Raw genomic sequence first — 11,840 nt, 5'->3', positions numbered from 1 at the left:
ATGATAAGGGCAAGCGGTTTAAGGTTTTAGTGAGGTGTAAAACCTTGTTAGCATGCATTTTAAGGTGTAAAGTAAGTAGGAGGTTCCCTAAGAAGGTTTAAGGTGAATTTAAGCAAGGATGAGGTGTCAACTTGTACTCATGCAATGAACTCTATAAATAGGCCAAATTTAGTATTAAGTTTCTCACAATCCACTCGAGTGTTTTGAGTGAAATTAGTCTTAAAAGTTTTCATTTTGAGTCTATTTTCTAAGTTGGGGTTTTTTATTTAATTTGAGTAACGGAGAGTTGCGTTTTGGCGGTAGAAAGCAAGAAAGGTCAGAATACAGGTGGTTCTGAACAATATGGACTTCCAGAGGGCTGTAGAGTTCATCCGTTGGAATCTGAAGTTGAAAATTTTAGGTATGAATAACAAGACGTTTTTCATCAACTTTGTAGAAGGATATATGTTTATTTGAGTTCTGGATTTTAAGTTCTAAAGCTCTTCCTAATTATGGTTGATTAATCATTGATGTCCTTAAAAGTAGAAACGTGACATATCATGTATGCCCTTAAGTATCTCAGGCTTGTGTGCCCTTAAGTATCTCAGGCTTGTGTAGGCCAAGTTCAAAAAAGAAAATCAATTATGTTTAATAAGGAAGAAATAAAATATAACTTGTACAAATATTCTGAAAATCAAATGAATAAATGGAGTAAACACAAACTACAATTATAAACATCCAGAAGGGTCAAATGTCTACGAATAGACTAATGAGATTCAAAAATACCAGTCATGCTTGCATAACTGACTGAAAAAAATGTAATGTTTCCAAAAGATGCCGCATATCTCAAGTCCATTATAAGAAAACCTAATGTTCTTCAGTTTGTAGTATCAACAATGCATGAGTAGTGTTAAACATGTCATTTCATTTAGTTTGCGAACTACTATGGCCTTCCTCTATTCTCATTCATTCATCATCGATCAAACAAAGTTAAAGAAATTTGATCACAAAAGCTCTTTCAAACAAAAAAATAAAAATAAAAACAAACAAATAATTCAAAAAAAATTAATTATACCAAACAAGGAATAATTAACTAAACAAAATGTAAGGGATGAATCTTAAGAAAACAAATTACTAAAACCATATCTGATACAAATTTAGGGGGTTTTTTTGTCTATCAAATAAACCAATAAAACAATGAACTTCAAGAATTAAAATTCACAAAAATAATTCAATAAAAGAATGGCAAAAAACCTCAATATCACAAAATTAATAAGACGGAATAGATGCATTCTACAAACTTGTTTTATTGCATGCTCACCACCCCTTCCAAAATTTATTTGATAAAAATTTAGTAAACTTAAAACACAGACAATAACAAAATTGTTGCAAACCTGCATTTACTGGTCAATGTCTTTAAATCAGCATTCTCTGACGTCAATTCTTGAATTTTAACTTCATAAGCATCCACCTAACCATGAGACAATTATGAGAATATTTTATTTAACCACTAACAATCATGCTCATGCACAGACATTTAAAATAGAGGTTTTAACATACTATCCTTTTATAGAAATCGTTATCAGTTTTCTTGCCATTCCAAGTTCCACGTCGTCACCCTTCTTTCTGTTCATATCATACATTACAAAAGCCAGTAAATGAAAGGAATGATCCATTATGGGTAAAATATTGATAAATAACTAAAATATACTTGTAGCAAATTCATTATCTCCGTTCCTGATATAGATTCTTTCTTTTTCTCCATTAAGACTTGACTTGGTTTAGACATACAAAAACTCCTATCTAACCTGAATCCAACTTGAGCCTAGAACCGAAAAATAACTAAAAGGTATCTCACACACAATTTGATGTACTCCTTTTCTTTCTTCTTCACCTCATGTATTTGTTGAGTTCCTACTTGCTTTGCACACAAACAGAAAACAACATTAGTACTAAAATTATTACATAGAAACTAGTATCTATCTCACAGCATCCAACTACCATAACCTGATTGCCAATAACCCTTCTCTGGAGTTCAACATTTTCCTACTGTAGCTTGTCAATTTGAGCTTTAAAAGCAGCCTTACCTTTGGCTTCCTGTGGAAAAGAACTTCCTTGTTCAATGTTAAATAGAGAGAAATCATAGAATTTAGGCAAGTCTCGAGATTGTACTATTCGTGTAACTGTTGCAATCTCCATATCTTTAACTTGTACTACCGACTTTAGCCTCTCAACTTTGGTCTCCAACCTTGATATATCTTAATGTAGCCTGCCACAAGAAAATAAAGGTGACTGAATACAAGGAACCATGGTTGTGTGAAGGAATATTAAAAAGCTTTGCAACATTATTACCCTGAAATGAACTACATTTATTCCATATCTTAAACCAATCTCCCATAACAAGAAATGAACCAAAATTAGAAACAGCAGCTCTTTCAACACTACCGAAAGACATAATCTCACGAAGACACTTGGCAATAAAATCGAATCTTTAACGCATCACCATTCTCATCAAATGTTAAACAAATCTCCTCTTAATTCCAATTATTTGATAAGCGAGAAACAAAATAGATCATTAAGTAACACAAATTCACGAAAAATCAAACATAATAGATCATTAAATTGAAATGTGACGGTAGACTTGACTAAGCCTGATCCTCTTAGCTCAGAAGACAAGGACGGGTCGTGTTATGAGAAATGTCAAGGTAGACTTAACTAAAACTTAACTAAGCATGGATAACAGAGTAATTTTTCTTTCCATTCCAACAAATGCAAAATGAAACTCAAAACAATCTCACATAATACAAATAAAAAATTCTTCCATTATCTTCTTCAGAACACAAGCATCTCTAATCTCCACCACCGACAAAGACCCAAGACATTAAAATTAAGAACATATAGAATCAAAAGCAACACAAAAGACCAAAGAGAGAGAGAAAAAGATAGTTAAGATCAAAACCATAATGATAGAACAATCAACAACAAACTAATGTCATATCTCATCAAATTTTTCAAAAAAATAAATAAAAGAAAACAAGTAAGAATCAGACAAGCCAACATACCATGTCTATTTTTGCATTTGAATTTTTCCTACCTCTGTTAAGTTCCAAACATGTTTTCGAGTCATTGGAAATTACTTTTTATGTTACAAAATCACTTTTAAAAGTATAGACACAAACGAACGTTAATATGCCATGAAAATCACTTTTAACAAAACATTTATTAGTAAAAATCAATTTTGTTAACTAGTTTCTAAAAACACTCTCAAATATGCCTTCCATAACCTGGTTTAAGTTTTCAAGAAAAATGACTAATGGGCCAGGATACTCATGCCATGGAGTGGCAAAAAAGAGGTTGAGCTTTGTATTTTAAGTATCATGTTGATGAAGACATGTAAAAGGTCTTATGATACATATCAGTTGAGAAAACAAGTAATAAAAGAGAAATATTTGAGTGTATCAAGAAAGCACCAATACATATAGAAGCTTAAGCTAATGGATAAGAGAGTAAATTTAACATAACATCCAACACTCTTTCTCACTTGTGAGTTTGAAATATGAAAAAAGAGCCACGCTAAGTGAGAATGTAAGTGCGTATATTCATGAAATAAGATGTTAGCTCGTAAGACATTGATTTGAAGTAAATAAGATATAGCAATATAAGAATAGATACGTTGTGGTACGTTATACCAACACATAGATTTTAACTGTTAAATCAAAAAAGAAAAAAAAAAACAAAAACAAAAACAAACAATAAAAGGCATTATTAGGGCGTAGTTAAAGTTTTGGTAATTAACATTTTTAAGCAAAGCTAGATGGACTCACTGGCTACAAGAAATAGACAATAATTTGGATAAAGGCAAGGCAAGGAAGGGATCTCGAGTGATAGAAAAAGAGACGAATGGTGACAATAAGGGTACCATAAAAGTAATGGAAATTTTTAATTGGACAAACCATTCAACGTAATTCCCCCCCACGGTAACTTGGTCCATAAATTTCATAAATCTAATCACTCCTTCCAACCTGTCCTTCCCATTCATCTAAATTCCCTTTGACTCCTTAACAAAACAACACATTATTTGCTTACAGGATCAATCATCATTTATATTCCCTCTCTTTTTCTGTGTACAAAACACCTAGATTCTCTTCTAATTCCACCCTAAGAGAAACCTGAAATTTATCACCTACTGCACAGCCTAATATCTTCCATTGTCATTGTAGCGTTTAGGCTTAGAGGTAGATGACATCCAAATGAAATACTTTAAAAGTACGAAAGTACAGCACTTGGAAATACCAATCTAAGATGTATAAGATCTCTACTCACCCCTAGTAAGCACAGAAATACTGAGAAATTAAAAAGAAACTGTAATAAGAACACAAGAAGAAGAAAATATTACGTATTGTTGATGAACTTACTTTGAGTCAATCACGAATTCAACACATCTCATCTACCATTTAACTTTGTTGGCATTTCAAACATGATGAACATTTCAATTCAACTCTTTTGTCTCTTGAGTACTGTAAGCTTTAGACTGATGATTATGTATTCTGCCTCTTCAAGGGAATTCTATGGTCTTGGTGGAAGGGTTTGGTAGGAATTCTTTCTTTTTCTCCCTTAAGACTTGGTTTAGACATACAAAAGCTCCTATCTCAGCTGTAAATAATAAACACCTCTAACAGAGTCCAACTTGAGCCTAGAACCGAAAAATAACTAAAAGGTTCTCACCTGCAATTTGATGTACTCCTTTTCTTTCTTCTTCATCTCATGTATTTGTTGAGTTCTTACTTGCTTTGCACACAAACAGAAAACAACATTAGTACTAAAATTATTACATAGAAACTAGTATCTATCTCACAGCATCCAACTACCATAACCTGATTGCCAATAACCCTTCTCTGGAGTTCAACATTTTCCTACTGTAGCTTGTCAATTTGAGCTTTAAAAGCAGCCTTACCTTTGGCTTCCTGTGGAAAAGAACTTCCTTGTTCAATGTTAAATAGAGAGAAATCATAGAATTTAGACAAGTCTCGAGATTGTACTATTCGTGTAACTGTTGCAATCTCCCTATCTTTAACTTGTACTACCGACTTTAGCCTCTCAACTTTGGTCTCCAACCTTGATATATCTTAATGTAGCCTGCCACAAGAAAATAAAGGTGACTGAATACAGGGAACCATGGTTGTGTGAAGGAATATTAAAAAGCTTTGCAACATTATTACCCTGAAATGAACTACATTTATTCCATATCTTAAACCAATCTCCCATAACAAGAAATAAACCAAAATTAGAAACAGCAGCTCTTTCAACACTACCGAAAGACATAATCTCATGAAGACACTTGGCAATAAAGTCGAATCTTTAACGCATCACCATTCTCATCAAATGTTAAACAAATCTCCTCTTAATTCCAATTATTTGATAAGCGAGAAACAAAATAGATCATTAAGTAACACAAATTCACGAAAAATCAAACATAATAGATCATTAAATTGAAATGTGACGGTAGACTTGACTAAGCCTGATCCTCTTAGCTCAGAAGACAAGGACGGGTCGTGTTATGAGAAATGTCAAGGTAGACTAAATCTCATGTAAGTCACTAGTCAAATAAACCAACAACTAAAACAAAGCAAAACAATAACAAAAACCCACAAAGATGTTGTAACGACAATAAGACGTATTGGTTATGATAAACATATACTACTATGAGTTAGGAAGATCATGGATCCAGCCAAAATTATAGATGAATCAGTGATAATCAAAAGATGAAATCAGTGATATCGATTTAACCCAATATGTTTAAGGTTGCATTTTGTTGTTTCCACACACATCTTGTGACTATGATCAAAGCATTGAAAGTGCAAGAATATAAGTTATAGAATAGATAGATTCAAATATATTAGCAATATTTTTTGCTGGGTACATCAGAGATTTAGAAGTAAGAAATTATATGAATGATAAATTAAAATAGTTCAGAGACATGGCACCTTTTCCTCACGTAGCTCCACTAAAACAAAGTGGTAAAGGGGAGAAAGCTAAAATGTGGCAAATGCCTTCTTCTTTCAAACATGAAGAGATTGATCACAAAGTCAAGTTGAAAGCTAAAAAAACTTAAGCCTCTATTTGGCAACAATTTTGTTTCACAAAATTATGCTTATGAAAATTACTTATGACTAAACTTCTTTGAACAATTGATAAAAATGTTCTTGAAAACTACTTTTTCTTTCCTAGTCTTTGAACAGAAGAAAACAAACAAAACTAAAAGCAAAATTATTAGAAAATGTGCCTAAATGGACAAATAGTCAGTAGAAAGAAGAGGATTACAATATATTAGGTTAAAATGTTGAACTATGATGCTAACTAGAAGAGAGCAGACCACCTAACACTGATCCAAACCACAAGGTATGAACCTTAAAATTGGTGAACGTGTATCCACTTTAAAGGTTTAAGTAATGACTTCACTCTCATTATCTATTGATGTCATTGGATTGATTTTTCTCCCAAGTCCCTTGGGTTTTCTGGAGTTCCCCACCCTTGCTTTTCATCTAATCTTAGTGAAGAGTTCTCTTTTGGCTCATCTGAAACAAATGCCACCATTGTACTTTCAAAGATAAGGAATCCGACTTCACTCACTTTTCGATCATCTTTTGTATACAACCTTCACTTGGTGTAAATTCACCCCACACTTTCATTATTACAATCTTACTTCTCTTATATCACAATGGAATAATCTTTGTAATCTGTCGCAGCATATGTGCTCTTTTGTAATTTCATCCCATCAATGAAATTATTTATATGTTTCTGATAAAAGAAATGTCTCCTCAAAAAGAATAATAATAACAATAATGTTTGATCAAAGAATCCTTTGGACAAGTCTTGGCACATTGGGAAATCAAGCCCTTGGCATTAAACGCCGAGATCATGATATGGGAATTCAGCGTAATGTAATGTAATCAATAACCAATGGTTGGATTCAGCGTTTTAGAGCCGATTTGTAATTAAACTCATACATTTCAGCTCTCCAAAGAGAGTCTTTGAATTCAACATAACATTTCTAGTTTCAATTACTAACCTATTGGTGGAGAGCAAGTGCCATAGGTTAAGAGTTAGTATTCCAATCCTGACTACTCCTGACATTACCATGAAGTGTAGACTACATACCTGTAACTCATTATTACTTATCGCACCCGGCAGCCCAAAATCTAAACTCTGTAAGCTTTATCTCATCTAACAATGCCACCCAAAAATCATGCACCAAAATCAACCAGAAATAGAGGTTCAAAATATAATGGAACGGCAGATAAAAACAATACAATAGTAAAAACCACGTACCTTTTACAAACTCTTCCCAAAGAGACAGGCTCAGTTAATCATCTTCGTCGCTCTCGTCACTGAAATAACTTGCTTTCTTCTCTTTTTTCTTCTCTACAATGTTCTCACCGCCAGTCAGGAGTCTCTGGTCTGCATCTCCGTCCACCACCGAGGCCCAATTGTCATCCTCAAACCCTTCTCCAACATCCGATCCCCAATCCTCCTCGTGCCTAGCACCAACTCCACCCCTTCTTACCCGCTTCGGTTCTGGTCGCTCCCTTGGCCCAATTGATTTTTAGGGCATTCATAAGACAAATGCCCATCAATTGCGCCGCACTCGTAGCACCTACTCTTATCCTTATAAACCCTCTTCCTTATAAACTCAGCGGCGCGACCATTATCAGTCGCTATAGCAGCCTTAAGAACACGGCCATTCAAAATCTTCCCGTGCATCTGTTTCGCGGTCTTCACTAACTATTATAGTACGAGTTATTATAATATGTGTTTGAGTATAAATTATTATAATCCGACAAAATTGAGAATCAAAGTGACCATTCTTATTTTGAAAAAGAAAAAAAATCCAAAATAAGTCAAAAGGAATAGAGAAAATTGTTCAGTCAAAGGTTAGTTTACTTTTATTACAAAAAAATTATTTATCTTTTGAGTTTAGGCTAATCTTCAATGATCATGGTCGGCCAATCTCCCACCACCATCTCTAGTGACTCCATCGACGAACTTCCAATAATCAACTCCGACGATCGTTGTCATCGATTAGTCTTGAAGATTTTTTATAAAAATATTTTTTAGTATATATAACAAACAAAAGAAATTTGTACGTATAAATATTTTTTAAAATATATATTTTAAAACACGATTGTGTTTTTATTTTAAGAAGTTTTTAGAAAAAATGTTAAACAAAAATGAGTTTTTTTAGGTTATTCAAGAAAATACTTTTAGTTTAGTTATAATAATATTTTATAAATGCACTTTTTCATACTTTTTTTTCTTTGTAATATTCTCCTAAAGATAATGTTTGACCAATCCATGATTTGATTTGGACTATTATTCGATAGTAAACAATGTTGGTATGTTGCTTTTTATTTTATGTTCATGTGTTGTTTGAGTTCGGTTTAAATTTTGTGATTATGGTCACTACGTTTGTATTGTTGCATTATATATTTAAACTTGGTTAACCATATTCTCACTGTTCACACGAGATTTCGAATAAATCAACTTGCAACTACTAAATATATTTAAACTTTAGGATATTGTAGTTGCAAGTTGATTTGAACTTCGATCTTATGGAATCCAAGGAAAGTTTAATCTTCCAACTTTCAGAAGTTGTTGATCTCCAGGTTGATATGAACTTGGACGTCTTGAGAGCTTGTAGAAGTTTGAATCTTCAATTCTTCAGTACTTCAGAGGTTCAATTCTTTATTCAACCAAAGACCCCTTTTAAAATGAATGGCAATGGTCTCTATTTATAGAGAAATTTCATGGGCTTTAGGTGAACTTGGGCTCATTTGCTTGCTAGACTTGGACTTGGGCCCATTTGATTGTTGGGCTTGGACTTGAGCCCATTTGTGAGTTGAGTTTGAACTTGGGCCCATCTGCTTATTCGACTTGGGCTTGAGCCCATTTTTTTTGTTGGATATGAATTGAGTTGGGTTGAGTAAACTTAATTATCCAAACTCAAACAAAAGTATAATCATCATCATATTTATTGTGATGATGTGGCGTAATTTAATTGGTCAAAATTTCTTGCTCAACAAATGTCTCCTTTTAGAGATTTGTGCACGTTTATATGATGGGTGAATCTCGAAAACGATAAGCTGAAATAAGTGAATTTGTTCTTGGATTTGGTTCTAGTTAATATGTCAATTTAATCATACTATGCATTTGGACATAAGTGTGATTAAAATGTTATACGAAGTTTGGTCAATTTATATGGTGGAGCACACCAAGCTTGATCGAAGACAAAAATGGAGATGGAGATCCGATCGGCTGTAACACATCGAAGACGAAAATAGAGATGGAGATCCGATCGGCTGCGACACATCGAAGACGAAAATGGAGATGGAGATCTGATCGACTGCAACACATCGAAGACAAAAATGTAAATATAGATCCAATCGACTGCGGCACATCAAAGACAGAAATGGAGATGGAGATTCGACCGACTGCAGCACATGAAAGACCGAGATGGAGATGAAGATCCACATATCGAAGATGGAGATGGAGATCCGATCGGCTGCAACACATCGAAGATGGAGATCCAATCGACTGCGACACATCGAAGACGAAAATGGAGATGGAGATTCGACCAACTGGAGCACATGGAAGACGAAGATGGAGATGAAGATTCGTACATCGAAGATGGAGATGGAGATTTTGATGACTGCGACACGTCGAAGATGCAGATGGTGACGACTGCGGCACATCAAAGATGATGACGACCGCATCGAAGATGCAGATGATGATGGCTGCGACACATCAGAGATGCAGATGATGATGACTGTAACACATGGAGATGGAGATTCTGATGGCTGCGACACATCGAAAATGTAGATGGTGACGGCTGCGACACATCGAAGATAATGACGGCCACATCGAAGATGCAGATGATGACAACTGCAACACATCAAAGATGCAGATGGTGATGACTGCAATACATGGAGATGAAGATTCTAACGGCTGCGACACGTCGAAGATTCTGATGGTGACAGCCACATCGAAGATACAGATGATGACGCCTGCAACACATTGAAGATGCAGATGATGACAATTGCAACACACCAGAGATGCAGATGATGATGACTGCAACACATGCAGATGGAGATTCTGACGACTGCGACACGTCGAAGATGCAGATGGTGACGGTTGCGACACGTCGAAGATGCAGATGGTGACAACAGCGACATATCATGACGTTCGAAGATGCAGATGATGTCGGAGTGGCACATCAGGGATGTAGATGATGACGGTTGCAACACATCGGAGATGCAGATGATAACGACTGCAACACCTAGGAGATGAAAATGATGATCTTCTCGTCTGCAACACGTGGGAGAAGATGATGATGAATCCTTTTGGCTACAGCACGTGGGAGAAGATGAAGATGAAGATGAATCCTTTTGACTATAACACGTGGGAGAAGATGAAAATGAATCCTCTCGGCTGTAATACGTGGGAGAAGAGGAATCCTCTCGGCTGCAACACATGGAAAAGATGAAGATGAATCCTCTCGGCTGCAACACATGGAGAAGATGAAGATAAATCCTTCCGACTGCAACACATGGAGAAGGTGAAGATGAATCCTCTCGGCTGCAACACATGGAGAAGGTGAAGATAAAGATCCTTTCAGCTGCAACACTTGAGAGAAGATGAAGATGAATATCTTTTCAGCTGCAACACTTGCGAGAAAAGGTAGAGCTCGCTACTTTGACTTTGCCCCATTTGTCCCATTTCTTTTCTGTTGTAACTGCTCATGAATTTCATTTTCTATTGAGATTACATCATCACGATGAAGCATAATTTTTTTTTTCGTGCGACTGAACTTAAAGTAAACTTTAAGCTGCCTACGTATCCTTTTTATAACACAGAGATCAAGTCATAACGTAGTTCAATTGAGTTGTTGTTTTTTTTTTTTTTTTTTTTGTCATTCACCTTTTAAGCTCTTGTGGACTAAGAGCATCATGCAATTTAGGCTCTTGCGATAAGGAGCTTTACACATTTAACAAATATTTTCGTAAAAAATTTGTTCACCTTCTTCATTTGTAGAATTGGTGAATATAATAATTTTTGGCTTCACGATCAAGGGACCTTCTGTGTTTATGTCAACAAATAACTTCCTCTTCATGCGTGATGAGACACAACTGCGTATCTTCTCGCCATTATTTTCTTCATGAAGTGATTTTACCTTCAAAGTTTTCATCTCTTTTTCATGTTGATCACTTGTCATTTTAGTCTATCAAAAACAGATGTTGAAGGTTGATATTTCTTTGATGTGGAGATACTTAGCCTTTTGAAAGCTAAAGTTTGAGTGGAAGTAGATGTTAAACATTGGTTTTCTTCTTCTTTCATGGTCATACTCAATCTTTGAAAAATTGAAGATTGAGTAATTGAAGGCTTGATACGATCAAAGACAAAAGTCCTTTGCTTAATTTCATTTGAATTGTCGATTTCTTCAGAAGATGCATAATTGTTGTCGACTTCTGTTATACTGACAACATGACATGCAAGGACTTCTAATACTTTCTTTGGATGATCATCAAGGAAGCTTCTTGGGAGAAATTCTTTCAAAGTTATCGACCGTCGATGTCGGATGAAGTCCTCGTCTTTTCCTTTGATAGGCTTAGACTTCCACATCTTATTTCTTTTCTCATTTTTACGAGAGTTGCTTCCTTTTCCATGCTTCTGATGGAAGTGCGACTTCGTTTGTACGAAAATTGATTGTCTCCCCTTTTTACGAGTCATGACTATCCATCCTTCGCAATCATCTTCAATAGGCTTTTCTTTGTTTTGAGATTTCTTTGTCACGATCCTTTGTTGGA

At 34.9% G+C, this 11,840-nt stretch overlaps 1 long non-coding RNA gene across 4 annotated transcripts; it reads right to left on the bottom strand.

The window, feature by feature from the left end:
• Positions 1-1,110: 1,110 nt before the first annotated feature.
• LOC116402066 lies at positions 1,111-7,687 on the bottom strand. Of its 4 annotated transcripts, none has more exons than XR_004214430.1 (9): positions 7,309-7,687; positions 5,019-5,115; positions 4,854-4,943; positions 4,705-4,767; positions 2,152-2,248; positions 1,987-2,076; positions 1,788-1,900; positions 1,540-1,605; positions 1,111-1,450 (listed from the first exon to the last, which is right to left on the bottom strand). It is a non-coding gene; the product is annotated as an uncharacterized LOC116402066 (long non-coding RNA). The 4 variants fall into 4 exon arrangements; XR_004214433.1 differs by having other exon boundaries at positions 2,164-2,248; XR_004214432.1 differs by having other exon boundaries at positions 1,838-1,900; positions 7,309-7,686.
• Between the last annotated feature and the right edge of the window lie 4,153 nt (positions 7,688-11,840).

Source organism: Cucumis sativus, chromosome 2 (assembly GCF_000004075.3).
Source record: "Cucumis sativus cultivar 9930 chromosome 2, Cucumber_9930_V3, whole genome shotgun sequence".
NCBI lineage: Eukaryota > Viridiplantae > Streptophyta > Magnoliopsida > Cucurbitales > Cucurbitaceae > Cucumis > Cucumis sativus.
The sequence above is the reverse complement of the archived record's forward strand: the minus strand, read 5'-3'. Positions and strand labels throughout refer to the sequence as shown.